Raw genomic sequence first — 15,565 nt, 5'->3', positions numbered from 1 at the left:
AATATGTTGAACACTGGTCCCTGTAGAGATCACTGGAGGACGCCCCATTGTGAAAAATGACAATTTATTCCTTCCCTTTGTTTCCTATCTTTTAACCAGTTACTGATCCATGAGAGGACCTTCCCTCTTATCCCATGACTGTTAACTTTGCTTAGAAACTTTTGGTGTGGGACCTTGTCAAATGCTTTTTGAAAGTCCCTGTACATGATAGCAACTGGATCATTTTTGTCCACATGCTAGTTGGCTCTGTCAAAGAATTCTAGTAGATTAGTGAGTCATGATTTCCCTTTACAAATGTTGACTCTTCACCAACAAATCGTGTTCACCTATGTGTCTGATAATGCTGTTCTTTATTATAGTTTCAATAAGTTTGCCTTGTACTGAATTTAGGTTTATTGGCCTGTAGTTGCCAGGATTGCCTCTGGAGCCTTTTTTAAAACTTGGCATTACATTTGCTATCCTCCAGTCATCTGGTCAGAGGCTGATTTAAATAACAGATTACATACCACTGTTCATAGTCTTCAATAGGAAGACTTAGGACACTTAAGTGTTCAATAGAAACACTTCAAACGTTGCATCCGCGCAGCTGCACCAATGCAGCTGCTCCTCTGTAGCACTTTAATGAAGATGCTCTAAGGCTAGCCAACAGGAGAGAGCTCTCCCCTTGGCTTAGTTAATCCACCTCCCTGAGAAGCGGTAGCTATGTTGGCAGATGAAGCTCTGTCTACATGGGAAGGTTAGGTCGGTATAACTACATCGCACAGGGGTGCAGATTTTTCACACCTCTGAGCGACGTAGTTATACTGATATAGGTGTGTTGTGTAGACCAGACCAATTTCATCTTTAAGTTCCTTCAGGACTCTTGGGTGAATACCATCTGATGACTTATTACTGTTTAATTTATCAATTTGTTTCCAAAATCTTCTCTATTGGAGCCTCAATCTGGGACAGTTCCTTGTATTTGTCATTTAAAAAGAATGTCTCAGGTATGGGAATCTCCATCACATCCTCTGTAGTGAAGAGGGATACAAAGAATTCAGTTAGCTTCTCCACAACGGCCTTGTCTTCCTTGAGTGCTGTTTTAGCACCTCACTCATCTAGGGTGACCAGACAGCAAATGTGAAAAATTGGGACAGAGGGTGGGGGGTAATAGGATCCTATATAAGAAAAAGACCCCAAAATTGGGACTGTTCCTATAAAATCAGGACATCTGGTCACCCTACGCTCATCCAAGGACCCCGCAGATTGTTTGGCAGGCTTCCTGCATGTACGTAAATTTTTTGCTGTTAGTTTCTGTATCTTCTGCTAGTTGGTCTTCAAATTCTTTTTTGGCCTGCCTAATTATATTTTTACACTTGATTTGCCAGAGTTTATGCTCCTTTCTGTTTTCCTCGGTAGGATTTGACTTCCAGTTTTTAAAAGGATGCCTTTTTGCCTCTGACTCTTTTACTCAGTTTAGCCATGATGGCATTTTTGACCCTCTTACTTTTTGTTTTGTTTTTGATTTGGGGTATACATTTAGTATGAGCCTCTATTATGGTGATTTAAATAGTTTCAATGCAGCTTGCAAGCATTTCACTTTTGTGACAGTTTCTTTTAATTTTGGTTTAACTAGTTCCTCATTTTTATGTAGTTCCCCTTTTTTAAATTATAGGTGATTGCAGTTTGATCTCAGTCAAGTTTGATTTTGTTTTTAAATTTACTTGAACTTTATTAAATAGAAAATAACGGCAAGCTTACTTTGCTTTAGGGCATTTCCTGGATACATACAGTAACTCCTCACTTAACATTGTAGTTATGTTCCTGAAAAATGCGACTTTAAGCGAAATGATGTTAAGCAAATCCAATTCCCCATAAGAATTAATGTAAATGAGGGGGTTTGGTTCTAGGGACATTTTTTTCACCAGACAAAAGACTATATTTTTTATATATATATATATATATATATATGTGTGTGTGTGTGTGTGTGTGTGTGTGTGTGTGTGTGTGTGTGTGTATACACACAGTATAAGTTTTAAACAAACAATTTAATACTGGTACACAGTGATGATGATTGTGAAGCTTGGTTGAGGTGGAGGAGTCAGAGGGTGGGATATTTCCAGGGAATGCCTTACTGCTAAATGATGAACTAGCAATTGACTGAGCCCTCAAGAGTTAACTCTCACACTCTACTGTACAAGGCAGCAGGAAAGGAGGGAGGGCAGACAGAGACAGAGACACACACCGTGTGTGTGTGTGTGTGTGAGAAAGAGAGATGCGCATTTCCCCTTTAAGTATGAAGAGTGGGGTCAGAAGTACACTGCCTTGTTAATTAGATCAGCAAGCTGAGACTGAACCGCAGCTGCAGCTGCCTGGAAGCTCCCGCTTTTGTGTGTCCCCTCTGCTCTACGGAAGATGGGGTAAGCAGGCTGCAGGAGCAGCGGGGAGGGGGACACCCTGACATTAGCTCCCCTCTTCCTCCTCCTCACACAGCAACCAGGAGTCTTGGGGAGCAGCTCCAAGGCAGAAGGAAGGAGCAGCACATGGCACTGGGGAGGGACAGCTGCAATTGCTAGCCTGCTGGGCAGCTGTTGCACAGAGAACTTAGGGGAGCCGGGAGCTGATAGGGAGAGCTGATAGCAGGGCTGTCAGTCCACCCTGGTTCCAACCACCCACCAGCTAGCTCCACCAGGCTGCTCTTCCTGCAAGCAGTGGACAAAGCAGGCGGCTGCCAAACGACATTAGAAGGGAGCATTGCACAACTTTAAACGAGTATGTTCCCTAATTGATCAGCAACATAACAATGAAACAACATTAACCAGGATGACTTTAAGTGAGGAGTTACTGTACACAGTAAGTAAAATATAATTGTTCATAGTCCACATTATAATTCCTCTACAACCAAAAGTTATCCAGATAATAGACTTACTCAAAGCAGCCTACAAAAATGGTTAGGGCAAGCATACTGAGTACTGTAAAATCTACTTATGTTTCTAAAACTAATCCATTTTAACATCTGTATAAAGGCAATATAAATATTATACCTGGAGAGTTATAGTTAGTCAAAGTGGGCTAAATTCCTCCCTGGTATAATCTACTGAAATCAATTGAGTTACACCAGAAGTCGTTTTAGCTTATGATATTCATTGATGGGAGAACAGTGTAAAAGATGTTAGGGATCATTAATGCATATTCAGTGCATGATATTATTTATTAACAGGTAATGAAACAGTCACCATAGACTTTGTAGTCCACTCCCCACACAGGGGCCCGGTAGAGTCAAAGAGTCTGCAGAGCCAGTCAGACTCCAAAAAATTATCTGCACCTACATTGTTACTGCTTAGATTTTTAATAAGAATTAATAAGAGTTAGAGAGCTACACAGGCATTTCTCTTTGATTTTTTATTTCATAAAATGTTCTGGATGAAGATTAACTTTTCCCCCTTCAGTAGACTCATTTGCCATGAAGTAGGAAATGGTAAGTTGACTGACATGTAAGGACATCTAGTTTTATCGTAGTTCTATATCCTGTACACAATGTATTTTGTATCTTCTCATATTATTACTTGTGAATCCTAACAGATATTCCTATACTTCCCTAATTCTTAGGGCAATAAAGCAGACACATATTCTGCTGATGAAAAATGTGCAGTGCCACCAAATTGTTAGGTACTTTCATTATTATTTATATTATGGTAGCACCTAGGCACCTCAGCTAAGAATCAGAGCCCCATTGTGCGGGGCACTGTACAGACAAGTGTGACATTTTGTCTATCCCACAGAGAATTTACAGTCTAGGTACCAGAAGGATGCAATTGGAAACCAAAGTGGGGGTGGGTCAGAGCATAACTACCAAAATGAACAGAGTTTAGCAGAAAAGTAGAAGTCTCATCTTGCTTGCTACGTACTAACCAATCCATATCTGGATTTTAACCTGCTCTACACTGATAACCATAGCTCTGACAATAATGGATCTTTAACATAAAACTGGAGGAAAATCAGATGACAATGAAGTGAGCTTTTATAATATTTCTGAACCTGTTCCTTATAACAGTGAGGTAATTTACAGTAGATGATAGGATTCAGTGTAATCCATTTTGGCTATTGAATACACTGAGGCACTAAATTTAGCAACTCCAATAAAGTTAATCCAGTTCAAGTCATTAGAATTTGACTTTGTGCACCATCCATAGAGTGTATGCTTTGCAACTACCCTTCCCCCTTCTGCACTCCTGTTTTTTATGTTGACAAATCATAAAATAAATAGCAGCAACTATGACATTCCTTTTGTTCTGAAGTGATTAGATGCTTATTTTTGACTAATTACTTCATTTATTTTAATGGTACATCAAGATGATACCAAATGATTAACACTCTTTTCGTGCCAGTTGTGTACATTGGTGTCCCTATTTTTAGTCCCTTGAGGCTTTGGCACTGAATAGTTAAGATGTATTTCTAGATTCCATTTGAAAAAAATCTCCAGAGTATAAGCTTCAGGTATTACTGAGATGTGCTAAGTAAATAATCAAAACTCAGGAGTGTTAGGAAATTGGCTCTTTCACCTTATGTTTCTAATGTTCCCATGTTGTCTTAGCAAACCTCGGCTAAGACACTATTGAATCAAGGCTCTCATTCCTCAATTCCATAATTGAAGTCAACACACAGGATTTGTCATGATCACTTTAAGCATTTGCCAGAAGTAGGGTACAAGTAAAACAGTGGGTAGGAGACGGAGAGAAAAAACAGTTACCTTTCCGTAACTGGTGTTCTTCGAGATGTGTTGCTCATGTCTATTCTACAATAGGTGTGTGTGCGCTCGCCACGTGCACCAGTGCTGGAAGTTTTTCCCCTAGCAGTACCCAATGGGGGGAGCGCCCCCTGTAACTCCTGGAGTGGCGCCTGCCTGGCGCGGTATAAGGAGAGCTGCGCGTTCCCCCCACCCTTAGTTTCTTCTTGCCAGACAACTCCGACAGAGGGGAAGGAGGGTGGGATGTTGAATAGACATGAGCAAGAACACCAGTTAGGGAAAAGGTAACTTTTTTTCTTCTTTGAGTGATTGCTCATGTGTATTCCACAATAGGTGATTCCAAGCTATATCTGTTGGAGGTGGGTAGGAGTTCACAAGTTCCCAGGACAGAGGACAGCCCTGACGAACCTGGTGTCATCCCTGATCTGGGGGACAATTGCATAGTGCGAAGTGAACGTGTGAACTGAAGACCACGTGGCGGCCCCACAAATGTCCTGTATGGGGACGTGGGCCACGAAGGCAGCCGACGAGGCCTGCGCCCGAGTCAAGTGTGCCCTCACAATGGGTGGCGGGGGAACACCCGCCAGCTCATAACAGGAATGGATGCACGAAGTGATCCAATTGGAAATCGGCTGGGCCCTCGTGTGCTCAGCCGAGACGACAAACAGTTGCAAGGACTTTCTGAACGGCTGAGTCCACTCGAGGTAGAAAGCCAGAGTCTGCCGCACGTCGAGCGTGTGGAGGCGCTGTTCCTCACTGGATGCGTGAGGTTTGGGGCAGAGACTGGTAGAAAAATGTCCTGACCCATGTGGTAGGCGGAGACCACTTTTGGGAGAAACGCGGGGTGTGGGCGGAGCTGGACCTTGTCCTTATGAAAGACTGTGTACGGCAGTTCGGAGGTCAGGGCCCTGAGCTCTGAGACTCGCCTGGCTGACATGATAGCGACCAGAAAGGCCACCTTCCACGAGAGGTGAGACCAGGAGCACATGGCCAGTGGTTCAAATGGGGGCCTGGTGAGATGAGACAACAACACGTTTAGGTCCCAGTGTGGAACCGGGGGTCTAGAATATGGGAAAGGATGGTCTAGACCCTTAAGGAACCGGCCAGTCATAGCATGGGAAAACACCATGTGTCCTAGCACTGGAGGATGGAAGGCCAATATGGCTGTCAGGTGCACCTTGACAGACGAGGGCGCCAGGCCCTGGGCCCTCAGGTGGAGGAGGTGATCAAAGATAAGCTGGATCGGGGCGGTCACCGGGGAGACACCATGGTCTGCCACCCACCTAGAAAACCGGGACCACTTCGCCAAATAAACGCGGCGAGTGGAGGGCCGTCTACTTTTGAGGAGGACGCGCTGAACTTGCTCTGAGCACGTCCTTTCCTCTCTCCCTAACCATTGAGCAGCCACGCCGTAAGGTGAAGAGCTGCTAGGTTGGGATGGAGGAGGCGGCCCTGGTCCTGTGAGAGCAGGTCCTGGTGGAGTGGCAATGGCCACAGTGGTGCTATCGCTAGGCCTGTGAGGGTCCCGTACCAAAATTGCCTGGGCCACGCCGGGACAATCAGGAGGACTCGGGCCTTGTCCGACTTTATCTTCTCCAGGACCCTGCTGATTAGAGGGAATGGGGGGGGAAGGTGTAGAGAAGCCGGCCTGACCAGAACAGAAGAAAGGTATCGGAGATAGCGCCCCTCCCCAGGCCCCCCCTGGAGCAGAACCGGGGGCATCGCCAGTTCTGCCGAGTCGCAAATAGGTCCACCTGGGGAGTTCCCCACCTTCGGAAGAGCCAGTGGGTCACTTCCAGGTGGAGGGGCCACTCGTGTTGCGAGGAGAAATCCCTGCTCAAGCGATCTGCCCTCTCCTTGCAGGCGCCCGGTAAGTGGAAGGCCTTCAGGTGGATGTCGTGGGCTATACAGAAGTCCCACAGCCTAAGGGCTTCGAGGCAGAGGGCAGAGGAGCAGGCCCTGCCTTGCCTGTTGATATAGAACATCGAGGCCGTGTTGTCCATGAGGACTCTGACTACCTTGCCCTCCAGGTGCGAGAGGAAGGCCATACATGCCAGCTGCACCTCTCTGAGCTCCTTGATGTTTATGTGTAGGGTCAGGTCCTGAGCCGACCACAGGCCTTGGGTCTGAAAGCTCCCCACATGGGCCCCCAACCCAAGTCCAACGCATCGGACACCAGCTCCAGCGACAGGGCCCTATCCCTGAACGGGACCCTTTGGAGCATGTTGTTCAGGGTGGACCATCATCGCAGGGTGGTAATCACAGCGTCCGGCACAGTGAGGACCTTGTCCATCCTGTCCGGGGCTGGGAGAAATTCGAGCCCAACCAGAGCTGGAGGGGCCTCATCCTGAGTCTGGTGTGATGGACCATGTACGTGCACGCCGACATATGACCGAAGAGCTGCAGGCAAACCCTGGCTGTTGTCACTGGGAACCTTGTGACCGAGTCGATGAGACCTTTCAGGTTCTTGAACCTGTCGGCAGGAGGGAGGCCCTGGCCGACACTGCGTCCAGGAGCGCCCTGGGACCGGGACTAATGTGGACTTGGTGTTGTTTACCAATAGGCCCAAGGCGGTGCACATGGACAGGAGGAGCGCCCCGGGACCAGGACTAACGTGGACTTGGTGTTGTTTACCAATAGGCCCAAGGCGGTGCACGTGGATAGGAGGAGTGCCACGTGATCCCTCACCTGCGACTGGGAGGTGCTCTTGACAAGCCAATTGTCCAGATAGGGAAATATCTGTACCCCCCGCCGTCTGAGATAAGCCGCTACCACCGACATGCATTTTGTAAACACTCTGGGGGCAGTGGAGAGTTCAAACAGGAGGACCGTAAATTGGTAATGATTCTGTCCCACCACAAAATGGAGGAAGCGCCTGTGCCCCTCAATTATGTGGATGCGGAAGTACGCGTCCTGTAGATCGAGGGCAGCGTACCAGTCCCTGGGATCCAGGGAGGGGATGATGGAGGCCAGGGAGACCATGCGGAACTTGAGCTTCACCATGTGCTGGTTCAGACCCCATAGGTCCAGTATGTGCCTGAGACCCCCCTTTGTCTTCGGGATAAGGAAATAATGGGAGTAGTACCCCTTGCCCATGAACTCCTTGGGCACCGGCTCTATCGCTCCTTGTCCTAGGAGCCGCCCCACCTCCTGCTCGAGCAGAGCTTCATGTGAGGGGTCCCCCAGGAGAGACAGGGGTGGGAGGTGGTTGGGTGGGGAGGAGGTAAACTGGAGGTTGTAACCCCGGGAGATGGTGTTGAGGACCCATTGGTCCGAAGTAAGCCGAGACCATTCCGGAAGGAAAGCACACAACCGGTTGGAGAAGGGAAGCTTTATTGGGGGCAGATCCTGATGGGGACTGGCGGGTTGCCCCCGCTCGTCCCGTCAAAATCGCCTTTTCCCTGCCTGCTTGCCGTTGGAGGGTCTAGGCTGGGGGGCAGGCCGAGACTGCCTGTGAGGGTGTCTCTTATAGTCCCGTTGCTTCTTATGGGCGGCCTTGTACTTCGGGAGGGTGGCCGGGGTTGGAGTCTGCTGCGACTTGAACTTAGGTTTTGCCAGAGCCAGGACATAGAGACCCAAGGAATCCTTCATGCCATGTGGCCTTGTATTTGTTTCCTCTGCGAACAGAGCTTTCCCATCAAATGGGAGATCCTGCATGGAAGACTGCACCTCGCTGGAGAGCCCGGAGAGCAGGAGCCATGACGCCTGTCTCATGGACATTGTGGAGGCCATTGAATGTGCAGCCATGTCCGCAGCATCCAAGGCAGCCTGCAGGGAAGCCCGAGCTGCCGTTGCCCCTTCCTCCACCAGCACCCTGAACTCCTTATCGCGCTCCTGGAGGGAGACCAAATTTAGGCAGGGAGCCCCACAGATTAAATTTGTACCGACCCAAGAGTGCCTGATGGTTTGCCACTCGTAACTGGAAGCTCAAAGACGAATACATTTTTCTTCCAAAAGAGTCCAGCCTCCAAAAGTCTTTGTTCTTTGGGGTTGGGGCTGGCTGACCCTGTCATTCCCTGTGGTTGAATGACTCGACCACCAGGGAGTTGGGCACCAGGTGTGTATATAGGTACTCGTGCCCTTTATTGGGTACAAAGTACTTGTGTTCTGCCTTTTTTGATATAGGGGCCAACAAGGCCGGTGTTTGCCACAGGGCATTTGAAATTTTAGCCACCCCTTCATGGAGCGGCAAGGCCACGCTACCCGGTGCTGATGGGGACAACACGTTGAACAGGAAGTCCGAGGGCTCCTCCATTTCCTCTGCCCGGAGGTGGAGGCTTGCTGCCACCTTCTTTAAGAGCTCTTGGTGGGCCCTAAAGTCCTCCTGCGGGATGGAGGGAGGTTGGGCTGCAATCACCTCCTCCGGGCGGGGCGAAGAGACCGGTGTGGTGCTTTGGGTGTCGGCCGGCATCAGGGGATCCACCACCTGGTCGGACTCCGGGCACGGTACCGAGGACGATCGTCCCACTGACTCCTTTGTCGGGGGCCTGGAGAGGGAGCCGACGGTGCTTCCGAAGCTCTGGCCACCGAGCGAACTGCCACAGGGGGCTGAGCCGGAGGCCATGGTGCCCACTGGTACCACTGGGCCGGCCACGATGCTCGGTGCCACAGCAGTTGCAGTGGCACCGGCAGGGCAGGCTGCCTGGGTTGGCCGGTCTGGCCCGTCAAAGGACGGCTATGAATGGAGACCGGGCTGGCGTAGGATCCACTGCTGTCTCTCGACCAGGAGAAGCGACGGTGCCAGGATCTGTGATGGTCACGGGACCGCGATCTCGACGTGGAGGACCTGTGCCGACGGTAATGGTTGCTCCGTGAATGACCTCAACGGGCAGACCCACGATTTGGGGCAGGAGCCCCAGCAAGAACGGTGCTAACGACCGTGCCGTGACAGACTGTGGTACCCTCTCCAGGACGAGGACTGATGACAACATCCGCCGTGGTCCCGTCGATATCCGCTCTCTGAGGAGGACCGATGCCGCAAGTCCCAGCCGGCCGGAACCCAGCCCAAGAGTCTGGTCGGCGTTGAGGGTGATCCACGTGGACTCTGCCCCGAGCAGACGCTGAGCGGTGATCGACATCGGGAACGTTCCCTCAACCGAGACCGGTACCGAGCCAGGGGCAACTGCGGAGATCCCAGCAGAGGCTTGCCTCTGGAGTGTGGGGCCGACATCAGAGGCGCTCCGAGCACCGGCGTGGACAAGACGTCCCGGGCTGCCCAGAGGGCTTCGGGCATGGACGGCATCTGGACATCTGAAGGGGCCGGGCTACTCCGCTCTAAGTGAGTTGGAGGCCTAGGGCCCGGAGGGGATTGAGAACTGCCTGACATAGGCCTAGCCTCTGTCCCAGACTTCCCTCGGTGCCGCTGCGAAGAGGGAGTCTTCTTGGCCCTCTTGGCGTGCCCCGTGGACAAGAAGCGGTGCCGACTGGTCGATGGCACTGGCGGATCGCCGCGTACCGACACTGCGGTGCCCAATACCGGCTCGGAGTGGCATGCCGGGGATGGGTTCAGTGCCGACTCCATCAGAATGGCTAGGAGCCTAATGTCCCTTTCTCTTTTGGTCCGAAGCTTAAATGATTTGCAAATCTTGCACCTCTCGCTGGTATGGGTTTCTCCCAAGCAGCGCAAACAGTCTGTGTGCGGGTCGCTTCTTGGCATAGAACGCTGACGACTTAAATCCTGGAGCTCAGGACATGCCCCGGCCCGGGCTCACTGACTAACTAAACTAACTACGCTAACTAACTACAGGTACTAAACAAAGTAACAGTTCTGGGGACGAGCTACAGCAAAGCTGGAGCAGAGCAGTTCCGTCGCACCTTCACTGGTGGCAAGAAGGAACTGAGGGTGGGGGGAGCGCACAGCTCCCCTTATACCGTGCCAGGCAGTCATCACTCCAGGTGTCATGGGGGGGCGCTCCCCCCCTATGGGTACTGCTAGGGGAAAAGCTTCCGGCACCGGTGCACGAGGCAAGCATGCACACCTATTGTGGAATACACATGAGCAATCACTCAAAGAAGAAGGAGGGGATACCCTGATGAGGGGCACAGAGTTGTTAGGAATTGGGCTGGGAACTTGAGGGGAGGGAGGGAAAGCAGCAGTGAGTGAAGAGGTATGACATCCAGACGAAGGGGAAAGCAGCATCTGTGGAGGTGGGATGAATCCAGGCACCATGGGACTGTGGGCCCTGGCCACTTAGATTGTGTATGTGCAAAGCAGTAATGGGTGAGATAGTGAGAAGCAGGTCCAGAAAGGCTATAAGGTGTATTCCAATTTCTTATGAGGAGATGTGGCCAGTTTTCAAAGACCTGGTCAGAAAAGTCATCCTAGGAAGCCTTCATTTCCAGACCAGACAGCACCTAGCTAGAGCATGTGTACTGAAGAAAGTGAAAACTAAACTTTTTGGGAGACTCAGAGGCTGTCAGGCAAAGGCAACCATGCATTGTGCAGGCTCCAGCTAGATGATATGGGAGAAGAGAGAACAGCAACTAAATTGCCAAGAAAAATGTTTACATCAAAGAGGAGGATTTACTTGGAAGCTGCCCCAAAAGATAAATTCCACACAAATGATTCCATGGCCTCGGAACTGAAGAATTTATGTGGCTTTGATAATAGGTTAACATTTCACTGAGAGCTTACACCCATCTTTAACCTAAGCCAAATTCATGAACTGGGGCAAGCAGGTTCTGTTGTTGACTTCAGTGAAGTTATATCTATTTAAACTAGCTCTGAATTTGACTGGTCTTTTCTTTCGTATTTGTGTCCCCTGTGTTTGCCCCATCACCCTTCACCATACACATTTCTGATCCTCTTTCTCCTCCCTCAGCTGCAGCTACTTCTCTGTAGGGACACCAACATTGTTTTAAAAATGAAGCTGACAGGATATTAGGCCCCAGGGGAAAAAAGCATGGTGGTAGCAGCAGTTTGACTTTCAGGTGTTTTTTCTTTGGCTGTATTTGGACCACTGCCCACTTCAATAGTTCCCCCACATCACATCCCAATGGCTTTATGGTTTCATTGTTAAATCTCCATTACCAAGACCAAATATGCTTTTTTATTATGAACCTTCTGGCACAGATTATATCAATAGAGAGTAATAATGAGAATGTAAACAACCTATTTAAAACAGCCTATTACAGGTTTCTATGAATTATACAGTTATTAAGGGAATGTAAACTAAACTATCATACTTTCATCTTGAATTTCTTTCCTCACTGACTGCAAACCACCTGTCATCATAACTCTGATGTACTATAGGTTTCTGTGCAAGTCTGAAAGGATATAATGTGGTACTTTAGCTGGTTACCTCAGAGACATACTGAAATAGCAAGTGAAAAAGGACTTAATTTTCAGCAGTTTCATGCATTTAAAATTGAAACTTGCCATTAAAAAGTTTCCCCTTGATATTGTAGATCAGTGAAATATTGATTTTTACATACATTTCTCCTATATGCAAAAACAGTGTTATTAATTATCTAAAGATCTGTCCACAGGGGCCAGCATGTTCAAATGATACCATTCATATTACGTTGATGTACAGCCCTGACATGACCTCTAGTATCTTATATTTTGAACTGATGTGTGCAGCAGAGTCTGTAGCAGTTTTTAGATCAATAATGCTACACACAAAATTGAAAGAGGTTGATTTAGTGTCAGGGCATTTTTCTCAATCAGAAAATGTGGCATATTTTAGCTATTTAAAATATTGTCTGTAGGAGGCAGGGGGCAAAGTTGCGAGGTTGCTGAATCTATCATCTCCATCATTTAAGAAAGCATGTGCTCTGTCTGTTCTCAGCAATGCTATCCATATATAATGTTTAAAGCAAAGACTTTTTAGACTAGATTAACTTAAAGTGCTTCATTCTTTCAGAGGTCTTTGATGTTTTATAGTAGATTTCTTTCAAACATGTCATCAAGTGGAAATAATCATACATGTTTTCCATAGCCAACCATGGAGGTACACCAGCTGGATACCTCAGAGAGGTAGCAGGTCATACCTGTTTACTGATTTTTTTTCAGAGCATTAGTGGCTATGTACTTTGGGAAGATATTGTACTTTGGAAGATATTAAAAGTTTGCATTTTGTAAAAACTGTAAAAAAACTCACCTCCACAGGGGGAATAGCTCCCAGCGCTATAGCACTGTCTACACTGCCACTTTACAGTGCTGAAACTTGCATCGTTGAGGGGGGTGTTTTTTCACACTCCTGAGCGAGGAAAGTTTCAGCACTGTAAGTGGCAGTGTAGACAAGCCCCAAGATTGAAGTAGTTTAGCATAAGTAGTTAGCACATATTCTAACATGTGCTAACTACTTATGCTAGAGTTTCAACTGTTTGATCTTGCATTTAGCTATGACACTCTGAGTACCTATCCTAGACCTGAAGAACAGCTCTGGGTAGCTCAAAAGCTTGTCTCTCTCACCAAAAGAAGTTGGTCCCATAAAAGATATTACCTACCCACCTTGTGTCTATAATATCCTGGGACCAACACCGCTACAGCAACACTGCAATAAAACAACATCATCATTTTGGATGTCACACTGTCATTACAAATAGAGTCCATAGAGTCCGTTTGCTTTTAAAATAACTTTACATGATTAACAAACTTTGTAAGACTTCTAATATGAGTGAATGTTCAGATCCCTTGACAGTAGTGACTTGGTGAGTTTAGTTATGGCATAGGGAATTAATTTAAATTTCCTTGTTTCTGTTTTATTTAAAATGAATGGAACATAAATTTAGTGCTAGCACATTAAAGACATCCAGACTTTCTAATATTTCATTTATTTCAGTGTAACCATCTCTCAATATTTTGAAGATACATATTATTCTTAGCCAAGTGGTTTCTATGGGTAAAAAACTCAAATTACGAGAATATAAATCAAACTCACAAGATGCACTAAAAGGTATTGTATATTTGTGTCAATGTGCTGGAGCAGATATTGATGATTATATGATTAAATAAAATCTTCCTTAAAATACAGTTGGCCAGAACCATGCTCAGAATCTGTACCTGCAGTCCTGTGCTATTGATAATTCTTGGAGCAGTACACCGCCCAGCTAGTCACCATCCTAATGAACTGCAGGGGGGAAATCATGGTGTCTTTAGTTTCCTAGCAGGTGGGGCCCCATGAGGCAGCCAGTACCTAAAGTCATCTGTGGCATTTCCCCACCTAGGTCTACTTCGCTTCCCAACTCAGAAATGACATATCAACTACAGAAGCTTATTCTCTCAATGTGTGAGAGTAACTCCTTACAAGGAAGCTGGTGGTGACCAGTCACTCCAATCCAGGACTGGAGTGCTGCCAGTTTTACATTCCACCTTGTTAACTGTTTAGAACTGATAATTAACTCTACCTCTTTATGAAATTAGGGAGACCAGTCTAGCCATAAAAATTAATTAAAGAAAAGCCAACTGATCAAGAAACAACTAGATGGATGAAAGGGAACAATTTTAGCAAAATAATAAGCTGGACAAGGTTTTATTTTATGCAGATGTGTAGTTTGCATATCATGGGACTCAACAGCACTCAAGTTTCCAATAACTTCTTTTCTGCTTGACCAAGTTTGTTATTTGAGTCCCTTTAGGACTAGGAGCTGTTATTACAAATATATACATTACAGAAAGAACATTACCTGATATGCAAGTTTTTTGCATGGCTTTCATCAACTACTTTTACCAGCATTTCTTCATTTCTCTTACACCCTGACTCTTAATGTTACAGTCTCCAACTCAAACTGAACAAAAGAAGTGAAATATTACCCACAAAATGTGAGCATAGCTGAATATTAAAAATAATCACTCGCTATATTTGAAACATGAAGGCTCTTCAGCCAATTTAAATTGCCTATTTGCACATGCAATTTATGTGCCCAGTTTTGAAAATGTGTCCTCTTTTCCCATATCAAATAAAAAAATACCAATAGTCTCAAAGCACAAATTCAGAAGTGAAAATAGTCCATTGTTAGGGCCAGCATTTTGAAAACAAGTACATAAACATGCAGTTTTATGAGAACATTTAGATGCTCCAAGGCTTGTGTTCACAAATCCTCATACCCAAAGCTGATATCCAGAACATTGGCCACCTCAAAGTGTATGCACACAAACTAAGAGGCCATGGTAAGGCATAGTTGAAAGTCTAGGTCTTAATGGCTTGATACAACCATAGCAGAGATGAGTAGCCATTCTCTTTTCCATGACAAAAAAAAATTAGAACCTCCTCAAAATAAGCTGAATAATAACAAATCTGATGCCTTCAAATTTAATTCTGACTGTAGCTCTGTTTGCCCAAGGAAGAGTCTATTTTACTATGGAACACAGACATTCAGACTAACTGATTCAAGTTGCAGATATGATCAGGAGCCTAAGGGATGCCTCTGATTTGCATGAAATGGAGCAGATTGCAGGTGCCCTCACTTTCAATATGGGGCGGGGGGTAGTTCTGCTGACTACCTAACCCACAATAAAATATCTGATTTTGATCCAAGTGTCCAGACCTAGGGCTGATAGTTTCCTTCAGACCACAACTCTACATTAAAGACTTTGCAGTGTTCTGCAGGCTGAGCTTTGACAATAGAGTAGCTAAATGAGGTGCAGGAAGTTTTGACAGTAGAATGAAAATCCTCTAAAATAGCCTTGAACTGCTCTGATCACAGCTACATCACTGACACTTCACACTCCTCTTTGGAGAACAATGGAGACTTCCCTTCACTCCCACAATTACCTACCCAGAGCCCTCCCTTTTGCTGTGGGCACTATCTTACTCCCTCTTGGACAGGGGATGTCTCCTGACATAGGGGAAGGAGCAAAACCCAGCAGTCTATAGAGAAAACCCATTGTGGGCT

Source organism: Chrysemys picta, chromosome 5, assembly GCF_011386835.1.
Source record: "Chrysemys picta bellii isolate R12L10 chromosome 5, ASM1138683v2, whole genome shotgun sequence".
NCBI classification, from domain to species: Eukaryota; Metazoa; Chordata; order Testudines; family Emydidae; genus Chrysemys; species Chrysemys picta.
The sequence above is the reverse complement of the archived record's forward strand: the minus strand, read 5'-3'. Positions refer to the sequence as shown.